This window comes from Stomoxys calcitrans, chromosome 4, assembly GCF_963082655.1.
Source record: "Stomoxys calcitrans chromosome 4, idStoCalc2.1, whole genome shotgun sequence".
In the NCBI taxonomy this organism is placed as follows: Eukaryota; Metazoa; Arthropoda; class Insecta; order Diptera; family Muscidae; genus Stomoxys; species Stomoxys calcitrans.
In genome coordinates this window covers 26,609,682-26,635,244 of record NC_081555.1, presented here as the reverse complement: position 1 = coordinate 26,635,244, position 25,563 = coordinate 26,609,682, and the positions used below count along the sequence as shown (strand labels likewise).

At 39.2% G+C, this 25,563-nt stretch overlaps 1 protein-coding gene across 10 annotated transcripts in view; it reads right to left on the bottom strand.

Annotated features, from left to right (window-relative positions):
- Nucleotides 1–25,563, bottom strand: part of LOC106091359 (uncharacterized protein CG43867) — an 878,705-nt gene that overhangs the window by 113,193 nt on the left and 739,949 nt on the right. The window contains exon 1 of one of the 10 annotated variants that reach the window (XM_059367849.1): nucleotides 13,770–13,788. The exons of the other annotated variants lie outside the window; for them this stretch is intronic. The gene's annotated coding sequence lies outside the window, so the exon portion shown is untranslated. Of the gene's footprint in view, nucleotides 1–13,769; nucleotides 13,789–25,563 lie in introns of those variants that run through there. 10 annotated transcript variants of the gene reach the window in all.

The window sequence follows — 25,563 nt, the reverse complement described above, 5'->3', positions numbered from 1 at the left end:
GCCTCTTCAGCACTAAAGTCAAGTATTTTCTGCTTGACTAAGATTTTGCTATGACAGCTTCCACCCAAGCATCAACCCGGCCACAATGTTGCCATTGCCATTCATATTTTTTGCAAAAGTTGGGGGTTTCATAAAACCCTCCATGCAGCACGGTAAATAACAGCTGTTGTTTTGCCATAAAAGCAACCTGCTATTCAGAGATAGAAACAGATGAAGAGTTGAATAGAGCAGTAGAGAGAAGAAAAGAAAATTGTACAGAAGTTAATTAAAGGGAAACAATTCGAAGCATTAAAAGCTTCTAAGCAAACAGCTGCAAGGCAGGAAGGACGGAGTTATAGACTGGCATTTGAAGGCTTTGGTAGAAAACCTCATTTCATTTGTGATACATATAAGAGAATAAATTAATTGAAAACTACATTTGAAACTACATTAAAGGGAAAATAAAATGTTGCCCTATGCAGTGGAGGGTAATATAAAGGATTTTTCCCTTAGCTATTAGCAAAATATAAGTTAAAGTAGGTTTATATTTGTTTTGGCATCAAATGTTTAGCTGGAGCATTAATGTCAGCTTTAGTTTTAGGTTACAATCAAGGGATGCAAAAAAGGAGAGAGAGAAAAAGAAGGCTAACGAATTCAATGAATAACATATATAAAGGGTAATAAAAGTTGAAATTACGGTTGAAATGAAAAAGAGAGTTTCAAAGCTCCGTATATTCTCAAAATAATATTTGCTATACCCACAACTAATAGATGAGGAATACCAACGTCGTCAGATCGTGTAATATCTCTTAAAATCGACGGAAGGAATGACCTTTTAACAAACTCTTATCCCTGTATCATATTTTGATGAGTTTTTATTTAAGATTAGAACAATCTGACATATAAGGGGATTCTTAAAAAAAACCTGACCTTGTTTAATATTTTTATGGAATAAGTATTATTTTAAAGTTAATTAGACAAAAGTTCATTCATTCGTGCAACAGGAAATAAAAAAAAAAACTCAAAAATCATCATCCATATGAACAAGATCCTAAATTGATTTGCCGGGTAGATACTTAGAGTAGGCAAAGAATCCTTGTTGAGTACTTATTAGGGTAATGACTTTTAAATAACTTAGTTTCCCAGTCATATCATATTTTGATGAGTTTTTATTTACGAAAAAGACTTCACGCACAAAACGATTAAAACAATTTCACAAAAATTTCATTTTAAAGCGGTTCGTGCGTAACCTTTTTCAATATTTAAATGAGATAAATTTAATTTTAGTCATTAATAGCCAAAAGTTCATTCATAATTTTTGAGAAAAAAACTTAATAAGTCCTCACCCTAATATATATTATACCCACCATCGAAGGATGGCGGTATATTCATTTTGTCATTCCGTTTGCAACACATCGAAATATCCATTTCCGACCCTATAAAGTATATATATATTCTTGATCAGCGTAAAAATCTAAGACGATCTAAACATGTCCGTTGAAATCATGCTACAGTCTTTAAAAATATAGATATTGAGCTGAAATTTTGCACAGATTCTTTTTTTGTCCATAAGCAGGTTAAGTTCGAAGATGGGCTATATCGGACTATATCTTGATATAGCCCCCATATAGACCGATCCGCCGATTTAGGGTATTTGGCCCACAAAAGCCACATTTATAATCCGACTTAAAGTCTTGGCCCCATAAAAGGCGCATTTATAATCCGATTTCACAAAAATTTGATACAGTGACTTATGTTAAGATTTTCAACATCCGTGTCGTATATGGTTCAGATCGGTTTATTTTTAAATATAGCTACTGTACTTGTTAGTATTTGGTCCAAATCGGATCATATTTTGATATAACTTATATGGGACATAAAGTATGAAATTTACACCGAATTTTGATGAAAGGTGGTTTACATATATACCCGAGGTGGTGGGTATCCAAAGTTCGGCCCGGCCGAACTTAACGCCTTTTTACTTGTTTTTAAATCCTTTTTTTTTGGTAGAATAGGGGAAGGGGAATTGCCCTATGACACATCCTTTCATTTGAGTACAATGTATTCTCGGTCGTCCTACATCCAAAGACAATCTATTTGCGTGCTTTATTGTCGCGATATACATGTCGTGCTTAACGGCACGTGACCCAGATTCTTTAATCCTTATATTAACATTAGATTCGAATTCTACTGACATAGACCTTTCTTTTAATTCACATATTATCCCGCTCGAGCTACACGTCCTATTGAAGGGTATTTAGTAGGTGGGCCGGTCCGAGACTCTGTCCCAAATGTGTATACGAGATTCGTGGTGAACCTCCAAAGACCTTTCATTTGATACCCATTTTGTGACGTTGGATGTGAATGCTCGTTTAAGGGGTTTTTGGGGTTTGGGAGGCCCCGTAGACACCTTGAACCAAATTCTTATGTGTACTCAACTTCCAAACACCTTTCATTTGATATCCATATTGTCCCAATTGGTAAATATGCCCTGCTTGGAGGTTTTGGGGGGGGGGGGGGGGGGGGGGATGTGCCTCAGATACCAATGATTAAAATTTTATATCAGATTGTTAGTCTACTTTTAAATACCTTTCATTTAATACTCATATTGCCCCAATTGGTAAATATGCCCTGCTGGGGTGTTTCAGAGGGTGGGGAGACCCCTTAGACACCAAGGAATACATTTTTATGTCAGATTTGTATTCTACTTTTAAATGACTTTTGGGATAGGGCGTCGCCCCAGGCTATTTGACCCCAACATTGGGGTACCCTAAGGTGACATACTACATTTCGCTCAAATCGGTGCACCCATCTCCGAGATCTGGCATTTTTGAAAATTGGTGTAAGGGTTCACCACTCTTCGGGTATCAACACCGGGGCTCTAACTCTACCAACAGTGGAAATTTCATGAAAATCGGTTCAGCTTTTTAGAGTCTATACGGAACAGAAAACAAACTAATAAACAAAGCTCAACGATTTAATTGTTATATAAGACATTTTTTTCTGGAACACTGACAGTAGTGTCTCTTACGCTTTCAGGAACTTGATCTATCAACCGCATAACGATTAAGACAACAAAATCGTTAACCAATGGATTTTTTCCTACAATATAAAGAAACCCCAAGTATTGATTTCCAAATTTTAAGAACAAATTTCTTTGATATAAAGACCCTCCCTTCATTTTTGATCGGAAACTTAAATGAATGTAAAATTAAAAACTCATTAATAAAAAGAAAGAAAGGGAAATGCTTTCGTCTCAACAAATTTAATTCTCAAGTAAATTTCCCCCCTCAATCGCCATTCGGTAGCATTTCCCCAAAATATCAGCTACATTACAAATCAAGCATAGAATCATACAATGAAGGGCTGTTGCTTGCTTGCTTGCTTGGTTGCTTATGTCTCATCATTGACTTTGGTATACAAATCGAATAATTAAAACTTGACAAAAGCATAACAAAGAAAAACCACTACAGAAGAAAAAAGAATAAGAAAAGAGACCATATATACAGACACACACACACACAAAACATTCTCGTTATGCTTAATTGGAGTTGTTAAAAAATAAAGCACGTATTCAAGATTATGAAGTATAGTGCATGGTGCCTGTTGGTGTTGTTAAGGCAAAACTCTACGGAGAAAGAGAACACAATGGAGAGCAAGAAAAAAAATAAAATCGTTAAAAAGTTCCAAACATTTAAGTCTGCTGGCTCTACGAAAGAGTGTAGCTGAGAAAAGAAAAACACCCAAAACTCATTGTTTCCTTGGTAGCCATGTAGTTGCCCGGGTAATGCCATAGAATTTGGCATTGAACTTAGTGAAATAAATCCCCCATTTTGGGGCAATGCAAAAGAGAAAAGAGCGCATTGGGGAGTCGTATTAATTTTAATAACTTTTTGTTTTTAAAGCCGCTTATACTTATTACGCTCTTGAATGTTGTTACTTGAAGGTTTATTCATTTCATGTTTGCCTTTTTTCCTTCATTCGTTTTTTCTCCCATTCATGAATCCCAGGTGGGGTTGGGATGGTTTGGGGAAAATTACATTGAAACCGGAAACTTTGTTGCAATGCAACTTAAATGAGTTTAGGGTAACAATGGAGACAGAGGAAGTCAGAGTTGAGGGAAGTTGACGGCGTTAAAATATTCTGGCAAATAAGTGTAAAGGAATAATTATTTTTGGAATTTTTGTAAAATATTTTCTTTCTAGGGAAAATTTTGACAACATTCTTTTCAAAAAAATGTTGGCAAATTTTTGGAAAATTTTTCAAAATTTTATTTCCTAGAAAATTTTGTCCAATTTTTTAATAAAAACTAGCTGCCCGGTGTGAACCGCTACACCCTTAACCCCCCTTTTGACATGGTCCAAAATTTAAAATAATTTATATTCATATTTTACTCTCAAGTACCTTTCATTACAGAAGGCCACCGTAGCGCAGAGGTTAGCATGTCCGCCTATAATGCTAATCGCCTGGGTTCGAATCCTGGCAAGACCATCAACAAAATTTTTCAGCTGTGGTTCTCCCTCCTAATGCTGGCAACATTTTTGAGGAACTTTGCCAAGTACCTTTCATTATAGAAGCCCACCACAGCGCAGAGGTTAGCATGTCCGCTATAACGCTGAACGTCTAGATTTGAATCCTGGCATCAGAAAAAAATTTTCAGCGGTGGTTTCCTTTCCTAATGCTGGCAACATTGTGAGGTACTTTGCCATGTAAAAACTCTTCCCCATTCCGTGATCGCCTGCATCTCCACCAATGGTCAGGCAGTCGAAAACAGGTCTGAGTCCCTGGGTTCTCAATGTAGGCCCCCAGGCCCATTCTATCCTCTAGCTTTGATCCATCTGTGCAGCATGAACTTCTAGGTGGCAATACCAGAGTACCGTTAATCCAAGACTGTACCGCTGGCAGCAATGCCTCACACTCGACCTCAAGTGTCGTCTCAGGTATCCGTTCGGTATCCTCCTATCCTCTACCCACTCGCCCATCGCCTTAAGTCTCATGGCCACATTAGCTGTCTCACACTTAATATGCATGTCTATGAGTCGGATATCTAGAATAGTCTCCAGTGCCCTAGGGGGCATCGTCCTCATAGCTAGCTAGCCTATGCCATGACAACATGTTCTCTGAACCTGTTTTATTATCCTTCCATGACACTTTTTCTCCATCGCAGTCAACTAAACTACTGAAACGTAAGTAAGTATTGATCTAATCACGCTATGTGGAGCCAGTGGACTAGCCTCGGATTAAGTCCCCATTTAGAGCGTACGCTCCTGAATATGGCCCTTCCAATTCAGTTTTCTGTCTAAGATCACTCTCATGTATTTGATCGTGACAGATATCGAAATCGTTTTATTGAGGAAACGTGATGCGTCAAATTGGGCCACCTTCATCGTCTTCGTGAACAGGCATATTTCAGTCTTCTCGGAGTTAACGTTGAGACCCCTAGGTCTAGCCCAGTCGTATGCCATCTTCAAGATCCTTTCGAACCTTCTGCAAAGCTGATTCCAATCTCAACCCCTAAGAGTATTGTAACATCGTCTGTTTGTGGTGGTCACCCACAGAAGTTGTGATAAAAAGATCCCTGTGCCACTTTCTCCTTTTTATTTATGTCATGGGAACCATATTCAATCCACCTGTTCGTTGGCATATGATTTATTCAGTCTCTAAGGACCCGGTCCACCCGGTGCTGGTCTAAGGGTTGGATCATTGTTTCAGTCCTCACATTGTTAAACGCCCCCTCGATGTCAATCCAAACCGCCAATGTGTACGTCTTGGCATCGAAGGATTCTTCTATTCGCATAGGCATGATGTTTGTATTTGAGCAGTTCGCTGGATGTCCCACTCGTGGTATCAGCAATACGTTCCATGGTTTTGAGTATAAAGGACGTAAGGCTTATAGGTCTGTAGGCCTTTGATATCGCCTAACTTGTTCTGCCTGGCTTGGGTATAAATACCACCCTTGACTCCTGCCAGGATTTCGGAGTATATACAAGTCCTAGGCACGCTGTAAAAATAGAGTCCAGATGAGGCACCAGATAGTCGGCCTCCTTCTTTCCTTTGCCATAATTTTCGTAATTCCAAGACTACGATGTTTCCGTGAGTCCCGTTGTCTCTTGTGGAAAATATGTTTTTCTATTGCCTTTGCCTTTTTTACGACGTTCTCTGTTATATAGTGAGCTGATCCCTTTTCCATTTTTTTTTCCTCTTTTCTCAGCCATCCAGGGGTTTTCTGGGGTTGATTTCCTTTTTCGAATAGGACAACTATTTTCTAAAGACTCCACGATTACAGTCATAATTCTGTTGACATTGTCGTCAATGTCTTCCATGTTTGGACAATCTAAATTATCTTGCTCAAGTTTTCATCTGTTTAGTCTTACGTTTTTTTTAATTCTTCGCAAAATTTTTATGTTTTTATGGATTTTTTTTCAAAAATTTTATTTTTATAAAAGAAAATTATTTTTAGAGAAAACTAGTCAAACCTGGCTCTAACTCTCTAATAGCTTCATATTGACATGAACATCGAATATATCTGTTTAGAGGAGTCTGTGGGTTAGGGCGGCCCGCCGGGTACTTGGACTCAAATTTTAATACGATACTCGTTTTCTAGTCTCCAATACCTTTCACTTGATATCCATATTGTCTCGATCAGTCCACTTTTGATTATATAGTCTATGTTTCCTTCCAGACCAACCTACACAACCTGTGAAAATTTCAAGGTAATCGGTTCAGCCGTTTTTAAGTCTACGGCGTTGTCACTTACTTTCAAGGATCTCTGAAGTCTTAGTTCTTTGTTTCCTAGTAAAGGTATTCTTGCTTAAGTAAATGAGTGCATTACGGCTTATATTTTGTTTTGAGAAAAAAAAACATACAAAAAACTTTTTGTTGTGTTACATTTCTCCCGATATTCCACAGCAAAATGCCTTTTAGGAGCCGCGTCATGTTTAATTTACACTTGAATGCACATTTTGTCATAATTTTTTTTCCTTCCTTCACGTCATTCTAGCCTCATTTCAATGCCTTTCGCTTAAGTTAGGTGGTGTGTTTGTTGTCGCCAAACTTCAGTCTTTTATCCTATTCATAAATTAAAATTACTTGGATGGAGAGTTGTGTGTATGTCAGCATGCAATGTTGGGGTCTAATGTTGGGCACATGTCGCCTAAAAGTCCCCCACGTTAGACCTCAACATTTTGCAACAATCCATTGCCACTGTTGCTAAACATTTTCTAAAAGGCCATGACTCCGTTTTTTTCCTCTTCAACCATCAGCAACGTTGGGCGGTGCTTCAAGTATGCAAAACAATCTCATTTTATTTTCTAAAGTGTCAAATGAACGTCGTTCTTTCCAAGGGGCTGGCGCGCCAGCAATACGGAAAATATCAGCAGGCGCTGGATGTTAAAACAATATGACATTGTTCTGCTAAGAGTGGTGGTAGCAAAAAATAAGAAAGAAAACAAACAAAATGCTTAAACTTTTACAAAAGGCAAACTCTTAAGTAAAAGTATTCCCAAGTAAAAGTGGTAGCCGGTCTATGGGCGAGACCGACCACTATGAAACTATGCAATACAATCCTCTTTTGTGCAAACAAGGAAAACTTTTAAGATCAATGAACTATGGCGTCCAATAGTGGAGAAGTGGTGCTCATATTCCAGATTTATAGTTGAAATGCATTGAATGGGATCAAGTGGGAGCAGTAAAAATTTGTTAGAGGGTGTTCAACATGAAAAGCAACATACCATAAAGTTTAATATTGAAGGAATTTTTTGAAGTTGTTAAGTTTTTAAACTTTGAAATTACATTAAAATAATCCAGATCATCAAAGAAATTAATCTAATAGAAACCCATTAGATTAATATTCCTTTTACTGACTTTTGCCTTTTGCTAGCTTGTCCGAACTGTTAACTTTTACCTTTGGCTAGCTTTTCCAAACTGTTAAAAGTCATAGCCTATACACCGAGTTAGGTTAAAAAGAGGGTGCAGATATTAATCCGCCCCATGCCATTATGGACACACACCTAAGCCAGTAATCTGCTTGTTGTGCGCTCTGAAAACTATAAAGTAACCTCTAAAAAGAAAATTTTAAGTTAGGAATTCCATGCTACTTACAAAATCCTTAATTGTCTTCAATACCACTCCCCTAAGTTGGTTCATGTCTGGTATTGTGTCTCCACCTAAGTGCCGGTATCTGTTAGACGCGAAAGCCGGCCAATGACAAAGGAAATGCTTCAACGTCTCATCATCTTCCCCGCATGCCCATTACATAAGTTAGCTCGTAGTCCTATGAGTCCCATTATGATACCAATGGCTATACTGACCTCCTTCTTGCTTCCTTTCAGTAATAGCCTTGTCTTCTCACGATCTGGATTCCCCCATAGGATTTTCGCCGTCCTACCGACCGTTTCGCTGTTCCACAATGTTGCATGCGCATTCGTCGCCCACTCCTTTAACTCGGACTGCGTCGATCCGAAACGCTTCGGGTTAACCAAGTTTATTGACGGCAGTACTCTGGCCTTCACCGCCAAATCGTCTGCCCTTTCATTTCCCCTTACTCTGTTATGGCCCGGCACCCAAACGATGCGGATTTTACTATACTCAGTGAAGGCGTTAATCTCCTTCTTACACTGCAAGACTGTTCGTGACCATACCGTCCTGGTTGTTATTGCCCTTATGGCAATTTTACTGTCGGTAAAGATGTTCACACTGGACGTCCTCGCGTTAGCACCACACCACTTCACGCATTCCGTGATCGCCCGGGTCTCCGCCTGCAGGACCGTATTATGGTCAGGCAGTCTAAAACAGTTCTCAGTCCCTGAGTTCTCAATGCAAACTCCCAGGCCCACTCTGTCCTCTAGCTTTGATCCATCTGTGTAACATGATCTTCCAGATGGCAATACTAGGGTTCCGGCAAGCCAAGACTGTGCCGATGGCAGCAGCGACTTCAAGGTTCATCTCTAGTATCCCATCTGAAACCTCTTCCCTTCCTTCCAGGTTTCCTATCGTCGCCTCGATTATACCGCGATAGTATGAACTGCTCCCATCCCCAATCCATTCTCCCGTCGCCTTAGGTCTCATAGCCGCAGTGGCTGCCTCACACTTAATCTGTTTGTCAATGGGTCGGATATCTAGAATAGTCTCCAGTGCCCTAGTGGGCGTGGTCCTCATCGCTCCGCCTATGCCAAGACAACATGTTCTCTGAACCTGTTGTATGGTCCTTATGTTGCACTTTTTCTCCAAAGCAGTCCACCAAACTATTTGTCTAATCACGCTCATGTAAAGCCAGTGGACTATCTTCAAATTCAGGCCCCTTTTCGGGCCGTAGGCTCTACACAGTATACATAGTGCCCAACATCTGTGAGCCTTCTCAGTACGCTCCTTAATGTGACACTTCCAATTCAGTTTTCTGTCCAAGATCACACCTATGTATTTGACCTTGTTAGATATCGAAATCGTCTTATTGAGAAAACGTGGTGCATTAAATTGACCCACCTTCGTCTTCCTCGTGAACAGGTATATTTCAGTCTTCTCTGGGTTAACATTGAGACCTCTGGGTCTAGCCCAGTCATATGCCATATGCAAGACCCTTTCGGCCCTTCTGCATAGCTCATTCGGATCCTTACCCCTTAGAAGTATTATAACATCGTCTGTGAAGCAGACGGGTTCAAATCCCTTCTCAGTTAGTAATAGGTCATTTATGGTGGTCACCCATAGGAGGGGCGATAAAATGCCCTCCCTGTGGTGTGCCCTGTGCCATTATCTCCCTTATATTTATGCCATGGGACACACAATTTATCCACCTGTTCCTTAGCATATGGTTTATCCAGTCTCTACTCGATGTCAATGCGTACCGCCAGTGTGTACGGGTTGGCATCGAAGGATTCATCTATTTTATGCACAATCTGGTGCAGGGCAGTTTCCACTGACCTTCCCATGACATAGGCATGCTGTTTGTATTTGAGCAGTTCGCTGGATGTCCCACTCTTTATCATGGTGTCCACATGGTGGTTTTGAGTAGAAAGGACATAAGGCTTATGGGTCTGTAGGCCTTTGGTGTCGCACAACTTGCGTTGCCGGGCTTGGGTATAAACACCATCCTTGCCACCATCCAGGCTTTCGGAGTATATGCAAGTTCTAGGCTCGCTGTGAAAATTTTGACCAGACGAGGAGCCAGATAGTCTGCCTCTTTCTGTAGTAACGCCGGAAATATTCCATCGGGTCCGGGTGACTTAATGGTTTAAAGCTCCTCAAGGATTCCTTCACCATAAATTCCGTAATTATAAACCTTCGATCAACGTCATTATTCCAAGATTCCGGGGTCTCCGTGAGTCCCCTTGTATCCTGTGGAAAATGGATTTTCATCAAAAGCCTCAACATGTCCTCCGTTGTATTTGCTCTCACTCCCATGTAGTCTACTAACACTTCAGTTTGGACATGGGTTTTTGAGAGAATCTTTTTTATCTTAGCGGCGTCAATAATGCTATCGACCTGCACTTAGAAAATCTTTCAGGAGGCACGTTTTGCCGCTCTGGCAATCTTATTGTAGTCCTTGAGCCGTGTGTAATACACATCCCAATAATCTTCCGCTTTTTTACGACGTGCTCTGTTAAAAAGTCTGCGGACCTCTTTCCCAATATTGCAAATCTGCCCGGTCATCAAGGGGTTTTTCTTGGGCTAATTTCCTTTCCCGAAGGGGACAACTATCTTCGAAGGATCCCACCAGTGCAGTCGTAATCGTGTTGACATTCTCGTCAATCCCTTCTATGTTTGGACAATCTAAATTATCATGCCCAAGTCTTCTTCTGAGAAGTCTTGCGAATTTTGTCCAGTTGGTTTTCAACTTATTCCGGAAGCTTATCGGATTCGGCGCTGGCCGTGCTATTCTAAACCTCTCTTTCTCTATGGTCAGAGAAAGAGTTTTCCATGAAGACCCTCCAATCCTGAACCTCATCGATTAGATTTTCCGAACATATCGTCACATCTAATACCTCCTCCCTAATCCTATTTACAAAGGTAGCGGTGTTATCAATATCATGTGTTATTAAGTCGTTAGTATTCAAGAACTCTGCCAAGGCTTGGACCCGCTTATTAGTGTTGGTACTACCCCACGAAATGTGGTGAGAGTTCGCATCGCACCCTATTAGTACCTCGTTTGATGTCTGTTCTGCTTTCCTCACCAGCCGTTGCAGCTGTGACGTGGGTGCTGGTGTCGGAGAGTCGAAGGCAGATAAAGTGATGCCAGGTATGCTCGACCGTCTTCCTGTCTCACCACTGTTGCATCCGACGTTGACAACTCTGGGGAAAATGTATAATTCAAATTACACCGAGTTACTCACAACTTTTACTCAATTTAGACTTAATACGGATCGTAAAGCAAAAATGTTGATGACTTTATGAAGTAAATCTTCATGTTTTTGATAGGCGAGAGTTGCATATTAAGCAATGAAGACTTCACGACAGACTGCCTCTTTTTCATTACAACAAAATTAAGGTAATTCTTCATAGCATTGATATCTAGAGTTTTTATTTTTTCTTACCAACTTTTAAGTTATCAACGTTTCTAGTGGTCTTTATGTTTGGAAAACTTACCTGCAAATAAAGAAAAATACATAGAATTATTAAATTTGCTTCAAAGAAATTCGACTCTTTAGTATTGGGTTGCCCAAAAAGTAATTGCGGATTTTTTAAAAGAAAGTAAATGCATTTTTAATAAAACTTAGAATGAACTTTAATCAAATATACTTTTTTACACTTTTTTCTAAAGCAAGCTAAAAGTAACAGCTGATAACTGGCAGAAGAAAGAATGCAATTACAGAGTCACAAGCTGTGCAAAATTTGTCAACGCTGACTATATGAAAAATCCGCAATTACTTTTTGGGCAACCCAATATATTGTATATCAAATAACCACTTTTGGTGTGGGGAAAACTAAAACTTGTTTAAACTTTACCTAAATACAATTAGGATGCTTTTAAAGGTTAAGAAAGCATAAACATACACAAACTGAAATCTCCCCTTCTAACTTTGTAAACATTGGTGATTTTAAATTAACTTCAATACTAGACGTACATCACACCACAATACCGTAAAACATTGTTCATTCAACAATAATGTAATATGGAGTTGTTATCTTTTCATTTTTGTATTTTAATTGGCTATGACTGAAATTTCTTCCACTAGCCGAACGTAGAATAGTATTCCAAGCACCCCGATCTACCGCAATCCTTCTTAAATCTCTGATACTAAATTTCGTTCGAGATGTTTTGATCTTATAGTCGAAATTTTGTAATTGCCTTGAAAAGACTTCTTCGCTGAAGCTTCTTCATTAATTCTTACAACAACAACCTGTGGGATGAAGGGACACGAAGGTCACTTTCATTCCAAAAGCAGGAAAACAGTACAATACGAAAGCGAAAGATTTTCTTCTTCAGCATGAGGGATGAACGACTAATAGGACAGTCGGTTATCCCTCATGCTGAAGACTCATGAGAGGTTTGTAGAAACATATCAACACGTGGATGTGCCCGACAACTCCCACCTAATCTTCTCGTGATAACAATAACCACCACACAGATCGGAGCTCAAAGTCCTTAGAGCAGGACCACTGCTTTGCTGTACTTGGATAGAACAGAAGTCTCAGTCATTGTGTTCTTCATTACAGGTAACTTTCTGATCAGAAACATGCTGTTAGACTAAGGGTTGGAAAAAGAACAACTTGTCTTCAATACCACTCCCCTAAGTTGGTTCATGTCTGGTATTGTGTCTCAATACCACTCCCCTAAGTTGGTTCATGTCTGGTATTGTGTCTCCACCTAAGTGCCGGTATCAGTTAGACGCGAAAGCCCGGCAATGACAAAGGAAATGCTCCAACGTCTCATCATCATCCCCACATGCCCTACACATGCTATCACTTGCCGCACCGTTCTTACATAAGTTAGCTCGTAGTCCTATGAGACCCGTTATGATACCAATAGCTATACTGACCTCCACTTTGGACCACTGCTTTGCTGTACTTGGATAGAACAGAAGTCTCAGTCATTGTGTTCTTCATTACAGGTAACTTTCTGATCACGAACATGCTGTTAGACTAAGGGTTGAAAAAAGAACAACTTCGGCAGAAGCTGTGAGGACGTCGAAATAGAAAAGACTATAGAACATCTACTCTGTGGAGGCCATCGTAGCGCAGAGGTTAGCTTGTCCGCCTAAGACGCTGAAAGCCCGGGTTCGTATCCTGGCGAGACCATCACAAAAAAATTTTCAGCGGTGGTTTTCTCCTCCTAATGCTGGCAACATTTGTGAGGTACAATGCCATGTAAAACTTCTCTCCAAAGAGGTGTCGCACTGCGGCACGCTGTTCGGACTCGGCTATAAAGAGAAGGCCCCTTATCATTGAGCTTAAAACTTGAATCGGACTGCACTCATTGATATGTGAGAAGTTTGCTCCTGTTCCTTAGTGGATTAATGTGGATGTTAATGGGTAAAATTTGAAAATTTACATCTACTCTGTGTGTCCCGTATTGTCTTCATTTCTTCCAGGACTTGTCTGAATAGTTGGATATGAACATTCTTTAGTTGTTGGGCTTTTTACAGCCAACTGGATGATTCAATGGTAGGAACTAGAAGGCATCTTCCTCCTCCGGTTCCTGTATTATCGCCATGGACGAAAACGACTAAGTGAGTCTGTTGGTGGACTTCCACATAAACCTTACCAAATTTTTCGGATTTTTTAAAAATTCCTAGTCAATCCAAAATACTTAAGTCTCAAATTTTCTAATCATTGTTGATTTTTCTTCAATTTCTCACAGTTGCTTTAAAGCTCTCTCAATATTTTCCTTCCAACTTTTCCCTTGTAAACTTTCATCATGCAAATATCAATATACGAAAATCCTTTCGAAATTACTTTTCTCTACAGCACAAAACTATCAAATTTCAAATCACAAGCAACATCAAATATTGACATTTATCACTGTTGCCACTGTTTTTTTTTTGTCTGCTTACATTATCTTCTAGCAGCAGTAGCAGCTGTGTGCATATTTTCACCATAATACTTTTTTAGATGCAACAATGTTGCATGCAATTTTCCAATATGTCAATTTCTGACAAAAATGTGCGAAGCAAAAATGTAACCGCACAGAAAAAGAACCAAATGGAAAACCATATCTGTTGGTGGTATCTTCAGTGTGTGGGCAAAGGCAAATGTAACACGAAACTTCTTTGAACAAGAAAATTGACATTGAAATGTGAAAGGTTCATTCAAATGTGGCAAGGGAATGGATGGGGGTGTTAGAAGCTATAGCATTGGAATGCAATAATATTTGAAGAGAAATCATGTACATAGGAATAATGCCAAATAATTGAAATTTGATACATTGACAGGAGAGATGTAATACTCGTTATATGGTATGAAGATTGCATTATGCCTTTAACACAAAAGTTGTAATAGACAAATGCAGAACCCAGTGTAAGCATTACAAGTTACAGAATGTTAGTAGCCATGGCCAATGTTTACCATGAAACACTTAAGGATTTGCTTATAGTATGAAAATCAACAGACATTAATGAAGGAGTGAAATAATCCATAATCCACCCCAGATTCTTTGACATCAATATGAACTTTCAGAATAATGTTTTCGGTATAGCCTGTGGCGCCTTACATTGACTTTATATTGTTTATTGTCTATCTCCGTAAAAGTTCTCACGTTCAATTCAATAATGCAACAAATTGATCAACTGTTGTGTGCTTCCGTTTCCTGTGGCTAGTTGCGTGGGTAAACATTCTTAAATCGTTTACATATTGCTTTTCAATTCGTTTTCTTTTATTTGAATCAATTGTTCACTGCAGCAAGCTTCCACTTAATTAATATGTAAATTAAGAATTTTATTACTTAATTACCACAGAAAATAAACAAAAGGAAAATGTTCAACAACATGTTCGGGGTTGTGTGTGTGTGGGTTAAAGTAATTTGCCTGCAGCAGGTGGCCGACAGAATATATTAACATACATAGCCGCCACTATGGTGGGGTTTATTTTGTTTTTTTTTTGTAGTTAATTTCTCGATTCAGTTTTTCTTATTGCGTGGGTTGTACAAACATGAAAATAATCGTTTGTTGGTTTATAATTGTTTTTCTTTGTTAGACATGTTTATAGACAAGTTGTAGAAAATTTTGTTTTGGAGAAGAAGAATTTTAATATTAACAAATTTAAGGAACTTTAATTATTTTGGCCCAGATGATTTTTATATATTCAGCAAAATGAATATCATGTTTATGAGACGTGGCGCTAAGAAAGATGGAACAAGTAAAAGCGTGCTAAGTTCGGCCGGGCCGAATCTTATATACCCTCCACCATGGATCGCATTTGTCGAGTTCTTTTCCCGGCATCTCTTCTTAGGCAAAAAAGGATATAAGAAAAGAGTTGTTCTGCTATTAAAACGATATCAAGATATGGTCCGGTTCGGACCACAATTAAATTATATGTTGGAGACCTGTGTAAAATTTCAGCCAATTCGTATAAGAATTGGGCCCATTGGGGCTCACGAAGTAAAATAGAGAGAACGATTTATATGGGATCTGTATCGGGCTATAGACCGATTCAGACCATAATAAACACGTTTGTTGATGGTCATGAGAGGATCCGTCGTACAAAATTTCAGGCAAATCGGATAATAATTGCGACCTCTAGGGGTCAAGAAGTCAAGATCCCAGATCGGTTTATATGGGAGCTATATCAGGTTATGAACCGATTTGAACCTTATTTGACACAGTTGTTGAAAGTAAAAATAAAATACGTCATGCAAAATTTCAGCCAAATCGGATAGGAATTGCGCCCTGTAAAAGCTCAAGAAGTCAAATCTCCAGATCTGTTTATATGACAGCTATATCAGGTTATGGACCGATTTCAACCATATTTGGCACAGTTGTTGGATATCATAACAAAACACGTCGTGCGAAATTCCATTCCATTCGGATAAGAATTGCGCCCTCTAGAGGCTCAAGAAGTCAAGACCCAAGATCGGTTTATATGGCAGCTATATCAGGTTATGGGCCGATTTGAACCATACTTGGCACAGTTGTTGGGTATCATAACAAAACACGTCGTGCGAAATTCCATTCCATTCGGATAAGAATTGCGCCCTCTAGAGGCTCAAGAAGTCAAGACCCAAGATCGGTTTATATGGCAGCTATATCAGGTTATGAACCGATTTGAACCATACTTGGCACAGTTGTTGGATATCATAACAAAACACGTCGTGCAAAATTTCATTCCAATCGGATAAGAACTGCGCACTCTAGAGGCTCAAGAAGTCAAGACCCAAGATCGGTTTATATGGCAGCTATATCAAAACATGGACCGATATGGCCCATTTACAATACCAACCGACCTACACTAATAAGAAGTATTTGTGCAAAATTTCAAGCGGCTAGCTTTACTCCTTCGGAAGTTAGCGTGCTTTCGACAGACAGACGGACGGACGGACGGACGGACAGACGGACGGACATGGCTAGATCGACATAAAATGTCACGACGATCAAGAATATATATACTTTATGGGGTCTCAGACGAATATTTCGAGTAGTTACAAACAGAATGACGAAATTAGTATACCCCCCATCTTATGGTGGAGGGTATAAAAAGTGCGTAAAAAACCTATTCAAATACTCGAAAGCTGTGAAAATGCAAATAGTACAAATTCTAAGGATATTCTACATCAAAAACATAATAGCATCTTGTGTTGAAAACGATGCTGCGTTTGTGTATTCGTAGGAAAATCACTTCTGGGAATCAATGGATATAGAATCAACAGCTGAATACAAAGAATTGAGATTGGTCATTGTGTAACATTACTTTTTTTTAATTATTAACATAAATAATCGAAATAAAATTAGATTCAAATTATATTCAATGGTTTTTTTATACCCTCCAACATAGGATGGGGGTATACTAATTTCATCATTCTGTTTGTAACACCTCGAAATATGCGCCTGAGACCCCATAAAGTATATAAATTCTTGACTGTTATGTCATTTTAAATCGATCTAGCCATTTCCGTCCGTCTGTCTGTCGAAAGCACGCTGACTTTCGAAAGAGTAAAGCTAGCCGCTTGAAATTTTGCACTAATTGGGATTGTAAATGGGCCAAATCGGTTCATATTTTGATATAGCTGCCATATAAACCGATCTCGGGTCTTGCCTTCTTGAGCCTCTAGAGGGTGCAATTCTCGTCCGATTTGACTGAAATTTTGCACATGGTATTTTGGTGCCACTTCCAACAACTGCGCTAAGTATGATTCAATTCGTTTCATAATCTGGTATAGCTGTAATATAAACCGATCTTGGATCTTGACGTCTTGAGCCAATAGAGAACGCAATTCTTTTCCGATTTGGCTGAAATTTTGCATGAGGTGTTTTGTTATGACTTCCAATAACTGTACGAAGTATGGCGCAAATCGGTACATAACCTGATATAGCTGCTATATAAACCGATCTGGGATCTTGACTTCTTGAGCTTCTAGAAGGCGGAATTTTTATCCGATTTTGGCAGAAAATTTGTACAACGGCTTATCTCATGACCTTCAACATACTTATTCAATATAGTCTGAATCGATCAATAGTTTGATACAGCTCCAATATAAACCGATCTCCCGATTTTGCTTCTTGAACCCCTACAAGGCGCAACTATTATCCGAATGAACTGAAATATTACACAATGACTTATACAATGATCAACATAGCTCCAATAGCATAAAAGTTCTTATTTAATATTCTTTGTTTGCCTAAAAAGAGATACTGCGCATAGAACTCGACAAATGCGATTCGGCCCGGCTGAACTTAGCACGCTCTTACTTGTTTTTGGTTCATTAGGGAGTGAAATAACCAACCATAGTTTGGTGCTAAAACCATGAACAGATTGGTATAAAAACTAATACCAGTTCGGTAATAAGGTTAGTACCAAACGTTACTTACTCTACTCACTTTACTTTAATTAGCTATGACAGAACATTTATTCCACTAGCCGAAGAATAGCGTTCCAAGCGCCTCAATCTTCTGCGCTCATTCTAAAATCTCTGACACCAAGTTTCGAGGTGTCTCCCACCACTTGATCTTTTCATCGGGCTTTTGGTCTTCCCAGTTTGCGAGTACCACCGTGTTTGCCTTCGAAAGACTTCTTTGCTGGAGCTTCTTTATCCATTCTGACAACATGATCTAGCCAACGTATTTGATGCGTTTACGTCGCCTATATTCTCCATTAACGCAAACTGGTCCATATATTTTACGAAGAATCTTTTTCTCAAATACTCCAAGCACTGCCTTATCTGCTTTCACAAGTATCCATGCCTCAGAACCATATAACAACACGGGTAGTATCAGTGTCTTGTATAGCGTAATCTTCGTCTGTCGAGAGGTGGCCTTGTTTCTAAACTGCTTACTTAGTCCAAAGTAGCATCTGTTTGCCAGTATTATTCTTCGCTTTATCTCAAAACTGGTGTCATTCGTTTCGGTTAAGGCGGTGCCGAGGTAGATAATGTTACTGACTATCTAAAAGTTGTGGTTCCCAACTTTCTCCATTTTCTTTATATGCTCGGTTGTACAAGGCAGTTTGGGATTTGGAACCATCCATTTCGTCTTATCTCCATTTACTGCCAGACCCATTTTCACTGACTCTCTTTCGTTTCTTTCAAAGGCTGCAGTTACTACTTCCGGTGACTGACCTATGATGTCGATGTCGTCGGAATAGGGGAGTAGCATGTGTGATTAGTGTGCCATATCTATTCACATCTCCATCTCGTATAATCTTCTCCAGCAGGATTTTAAAGAGATCACACGATAGGCTGTCTTCTTGTCTGAAACCTCGTTTGGTATTGAATGGTTCGGAGAGATTCTTTCCTATTCTTACTGAGGAACGTGCATCAGCAAGTGTCATCTTTTTAATTTTGCGGAGATACCAAACTCAGACATGGCTTGAAATACCCTTGAACGTAAAGGGGTATCGAAAACGGCTTTATAGTCAACAAAGAGATGGTAGGTGTTGATTTTTCCTTCTCGGGCTTAATAGTCAACAAAGAGATGGTGGGTGTTGATTTTTCCTTCTCGGGTCTTTTCCAGGATTTGGCGCAGTGTGAATATCTGGTCCAGGGTGGATTTGCCAGGTCTAAAGCCGCATTGATAGGGCCAGATTATCTCATTGGCTTTAGGTTTTAATCTTTCACACAGTACGCTCGAGAGTATCGAGAGTTGTGGCATATTCCGTTTTGTTTCCTTTCTTGTGTACAGGATATAGTTTGCTGAGGTTCCAATAATAGTTTGGTACTAAAACCATTAACACATTGGTATTAAAACTAATGCCAGTTCGGTAATAAGGATAGTACCAAACGGTACTAGTTTTTTCAGTTTCATTCATATTATCCGGTATTGTTTTTGTACCATAGTGTGTTGCTTTACTATCAATACCATATGGTACTGAAATAAGCACGCACGATGTTCGATTTAGGGGTGTTTTGTGAAGAGGAGTGGTACCCTAAACCCCTTATTGCAAAAGTCATCAAATATGTCTGGTTTGGGGTATGGGACCTAAAAACCATATACCGAGCTCAACTCTCTTTAAGAAACAAATTGTCATGGTGAGAAAATACGTTATATTTGGGGGTTGTTATGGGGGTTGAACGTCCGCTACACAAAATATATATCAGATTCGGGTTTTACTCTAAAATACTTCTTATTTGAGCTCCATATTGCAATGGTTAGCAAATACGTCCTATTTGAGTGGTGTTTTGGGGGTGGGGTGGCCCCATAAAAACGTATTCCCGAATATTTATATCAGATTAGTGTTTTACTTTCAATGACCTTTTATTTGAACTTCGATATTGCTATGGTCGTAAATTTGTCGTTTTTGAAGGATGTTTTTGGTGAGGGACGGCCCTCTCATTTGGATATGAGATTCGTATTTTACACTCAAATACCTTTTATTTGAGCACCATAATGCCATGGTCAGTAAATAAGTCCTGTTTGGGGAAAGGGTGGACCCCCAGAAACGTGGCCCCACATTTGAATATCAGATTCGTGTTCTACTCACGCTATTTGCGAGTAGAATACGAATCTTAATCATTTGAATCTCATATTGCCTTGGTCGGTAGATATGTCCGATTTAAGTGTCTTTTGGGGGATGGGGTGGTCCCCCAAACACTTGGTCCTACAATTGCATATGAGATACGTTTTCTAATTTTAAAAACCTTTCATTTGAGTCCAATATTGTCGTGCTTGGTCTAAATATATTTTTGGTAGGTTTAGGGGATGGGGCGGCCCCCCAGTCATCACATCTGAAATTTGGATACCAAATTTTTGTGTTTAGGTTATTATAAGAAAGAGCTCACAAAATTTCGCTTAGATTGTTTCCATTACCATTTTTATATATTTTTGACACATGAAAATTCCAAGATTTTTTATAGCCATTTGTCCCTTGTTCTACATATCTAAAATTAAATCTAAAATTCAAATAAAAAAACCGTTTATAACTTAAATGAGAAAATTTGATAACATCAAATTGGCACATTGTTCAATTTTTCACCCTCCCCCAGCATCGCAAAATGTTGATTTTTGCAGACATCTCATAGAAACACCAAAACACCAAGGAAAAAAAAATCCACCCCTAGCTCCATGTTCACATCTGATAAGATGTGACGCCTTGCTTTATCTAAACACCCCATTAAGAGCACATTGTAAAAATAGAAAAATGGATACACACACATACAAAAATATAGTCCACGAACTACCAATTCATAAAAGTTATTCCCAATTAGAAGAGTTGAGTATATTTTTTGACAAAAGTTCAATATTTCCAACTTCAAAGTCCCACCACCCCCTAAGGGTAACACTTGCTTTAAAGGTTGTTGGTGGGGGTTAGTTTTAAGATCTAATAGCCCTTAAGGATTCTGTTGTGCTGTCTGTGTTCATAACTTCAATATGACTAATGTTTGTGGCCTAGGAATTTTTTTTGTTATATGCCCGAATACATTTCTGGTTGGATTCGGGGGTAAATACACTGCAGTCCATGGGTTTTTGGGCTTCTGATTGTGACATTGTCTGCTTATGAATAACATGGTGCTGTTGGTGGTTGTTTTTCGTTTTTTTTTTTTGTTTTCTTTAAATCATGTGTTTAAAGGCGATTCTTCGTTGCTATAAGCAAAGGGGTGAGTTTTTGGTTTTTTTTTTATTTTTTCTTTGTGACTTCTGTTTATTTTGGAATTGTTGTTTTGTGTGTTTTCGGACGTGTTTGAGATATTCAATTAAATTCAAAATAAACCAAACTCTGAGTTATGCAAGAAAATGGTAAGGTTGGTTAGGGTTCTTCTTAGGGCAGGGTGGAATTTGCAACAAAAAAGAATTCTAGGAGTATATATCGAAGGTGTCTGAGGGAGTGTATACGGAACACTTTTGGCATATATAATAGCAAAAAACTAGTAAAAGGGGAAAAAGTTGGTAGTACTGGACAGTGGAAAAGTCACATATAATGTAGAGGAAATATAACTCAAACTCAAATAACTTGTTTTTTTTTTAGTACTCAGCCAGATCCAAAGAATGGTTTGTTTATGCATCACAGCCGCACAGTAGCACGACACCATCTGATGCAATGAATTTAAAGCTACATTTCATGCCTAAGACATTGTGGCTAGACAAATTGCAGCGACCACTGCCGTGAGGCTGTATGCCGGTATGCCTCTAGCGAGGCTGCCAAAACCACAAACTTTACCTTCCTCGTGGTTGTGAATGATAGATGGTTACAAATTGTGGGTTGTGAACGCTCGAAAAATTATGTGGCCCAATTTAGACTTGAAGGGTTCTGCCGCTTTACTGTCGTTGCCTAGAACTGAAGTCTCAGTCATTGTGTCCGTCAGGAAAGGTTTGTGTTTCACGCACAGGCAAACAGAGAAGTTCCTCTCTATGTTCTCACTCTCCCTGAAACCTAACCCAAGCGTACATATGGAACAAATATGATAGTCAGGTAAGAATCTCATCTCAAAAGTTGGGCTAAATGTCTGCAGACTGTCCCACCACCAAAAATCTTCTGCCGGATATCTAAAAGAAAGTGCACACTCAACTTTAAGCTTTTAACTCTTTCAGGGATGGCATCTATCATAAAATGTTGCAGATTACATTGATTGTTTATTGTTAATAGATTTGGTATGTCTTTCTGTTTAGGGCAGGTTTAAGGCAGATAAAAGGTTTACAAGTCCACCTATGACGCCAAACAAGGCTCCAGTTGAGCTTTACGGCCTTTCTACTCAAAACGATGGAATGTATTGTGGATACCATGTTAAAGAGTAGGACATCCAGCGAACTGCTCAAATGCAAACAGCATGCCTATATCCACTGACCTTCCCGGTGGTGACTGCCCTGCACGAGGTTGTGCATAAAATAGAAGAATCCTTCCATGTCAAAACTTACACACTGGCGGTATGCATTGACATCGAGGGGGCTTTTAACAATGTGCGGACCGACACACTGATTCAATCCTTAGACCAATACCGGGTGGACCCGGTCCTTAGAGACTGGATAAACCATAAACCTAACGAACAGGTGGATAAATTGTGTGTCCCATGACATAAATATAAGGGAGAAAGTGGCACGCCACAGGGGGGCATTTTATCGCCACTCCTTTGGAGGACCACCATAAATAACCCATTACGGATGCTGACTGAGGAGGGTTTTGAATCCATCTGCCATACAGACTATGTTATAATACTTCTTAGGGGTAAGGATCCGAACCAGCTATGCAAAGGGTCGAAAGGGTTTTGCATATGGCATATGACTGGGATAGAGCCAGAGGTTTCAATGTTAACCCAGACTGAAATATGCCTGTTCCCAAGGAAGACGAAAATGGGCCAATTTGACGCACCACGTTTCCGCAATAAAACGATTTTGGTATCTGACAAGGTGGAATACTTAGGAAAGATCTTGGATAGGAAACTTGGAAGTGTCACATTCGGGAGCGTACCGAGAAGGCTCACAGATGTTAGGCATTATGTAGACCGGGCCGTAGGCTCGGAATGGGGCCTGAATCCGTGGATATTTCACTGGCTCTAAAGAAGTGTGATTAGACAATTAGGTTGAGAAGAGGGTGCGGATATTTATCCGTCCCATGCCACTATGGACATACATCTAAGCCAGTAATCGGCTTGTTGTGCCACCTCACAGTACTTACTTACGTCTCAGTTGTTTCGTGGACTGCTATGGAAGTGTGAGGTAGCCACTGCGGCTATGAAACTTAAGGCGACGGGAGAATGGATTGAGGATGGGAGCAGCTTATACTAAGGCAGTATAATCGAGGCGAAGGTAGGAAACCTGGAAGGAAGGGAATAGGTTTCCGATTAAGTGTGAAGTAGCCACTGAGGCTATGAATCTTAAGGCAACGGGAGAATGGATTGAAGATGGGAGCAGCTCATACCATGGCAGTATAATCGAGGCGACGGTAGGAATCCAACCATAACCATAATACGGTCTTGCAGGCAGAGATCCGGGCGATCACGGAATGCGTGAGGTGGTGTGGTGCTAACGCTAGGACGTTAGCACCACACCACTTTACGGACATATGGTCATAAGGGCAATAACAACCAGGAAGGTAAGGTCACAAACAGTTTTGCAGTATAAAAAGGAGATTAAAGCCTTTTATGAGGGTGGCACGATCCGCATCGTTTGGGTGCCGGGCCATAGCGAAGTAACGGACAAAAAACAGCAGACAATTTGGCAGTGAAGGCCAGAGGACTGCGGTCAATAAACTTGGTTAACCCGAAGCATTTCGGGTCGACGCAGTTCGAGTTAAGGGCTTGGGCGATATATGTAACCATGTGGAACAGCGAAAGGGTCGGCAGGACGTCGAAACTCCTATGGGGAGATCCAGATAGTGAAAGGACAAGGCTATTACTGAGAGGAAGTAAGAAGAAAATCAGTATAGCTATTGGTATTATAACGGGACACATAGGACTACGAGCTAACTTGTGTAAAATCGGTGCGGCAAGTGATAGCATGTGTAAGGCATGCGGGGAAGACGATGAGAAGTTGGAGCATTTCCTATATCATTGCCCGGCTTTCGCGGCTAACAGATACCGGCACGTAGATATTAATCAACTTAGGAGCGTGCCATGGAAAACAATTAAGAATTTTGTAAGTAGCATAGATGTTTTTTTTCGGCGTTACTTTTTTTATTATTAAGAGTGCACAACAAGCCGATTATTGGCTTAGGTGCATGTCCATAGTTGAATGGGTCGGATTAATATCCGCACTCTCTTTTCAACCTAACCTTAAGATTGAATTTCAGTGTAATTTCTCTAAAAACAAAATTTTAGTGAAATTTTCTTTTAAGACTAAATTTCATTGAAATTTTCTCTAAAGACAAAATTTCAGTAAAACTTTCTCTAAAGACAAAAATTCAGTGAAATTTTCTCTAAAGAGAAAATTTCGGTGTAATTTTCCCTAAAGAAAAAATTTTAGTAAAATTTTCTCTTAAGACATCTTTTCAGTGAAATCTTATCTAAAGACAACATATCAGTGAAATTTTCTTTAAAGACAAAATATCCATGAAATATCCATGAAATTTTCTCTTAAGTCAAAATTTTCATAAAATTTTCTCTAAAGACAAAATTTCCATGAAATTTTCTGTTAAGACAAAATTTCTTTAAATTGGAATTTGAAAAACAAAGTTTGTTTGTTTGTTTAAATAAATATTTTTTAAAGACAAAATTGTCTTTAAAGAAATTTTCTCTAAAGAGAAAGTTTTCGTGAAATTTTTGCTAAATTAAACAATTTTTATGAAAATTTTTTTAAGACAACATTTTCATGAAATTTTCTCTAAAGACAAAATTATGATGCAATTTTCTGGAAAGAGCTAATTTGCCCATGAATATTCCAGTAAAGAACAGGGATCAAACTTCTTACATATCACTGAGTGCTGTCCGTTTCAATTTTTAACTCAATGATAAAGGGCTTGCTTTTTACAGCCAACTCTGAACGCCTTGCAGAAGTTTTTACATGGCATTTTACCTGACAAATGTTGCCAGCATTAGGAGGGGATAATCACCGCTGAAAACTTTTTCTGATGTTCTCGCCAGGATTCAAGCCCAAGTGTACAGAGTCATAGGTGGACATGCTAAGCTTTGCTCTTCGGTATCCTCTAACTGTATTCTTACTCTTTGATATAATAACAAGTAAAAACGTGCTAAGTGCGGCCCGGCCGAATCTTATATGCCCTCCACTATGGACAGCATTTGTCGAGCTCTTTGCGCCGTATCTTTTTTTAGGCAAACAAGGAATAATGAATAAAATCTGTTATGGTATTGGAGCTATATCGAGTTATAGTCCGATTCGGACCAAAAATGAATTAAATGCTGAACATTGTAAAAGTCATTGTGAAATATTTCAGTCCATTCAGATAAGAATTGCGCCTTATAGGGGCTCAAGAAGCAAAATCGGGAAATTGGTTTATATATGGAAGCTGTATCAAGCTATAGATCGATTCCGAACATATTAGACACGTATGTTGATGGTCATGGGAGAAGACGTTGTACACAGTTTCTGCTAAATCTGATGAGAATTGCGCCCTCTAGAG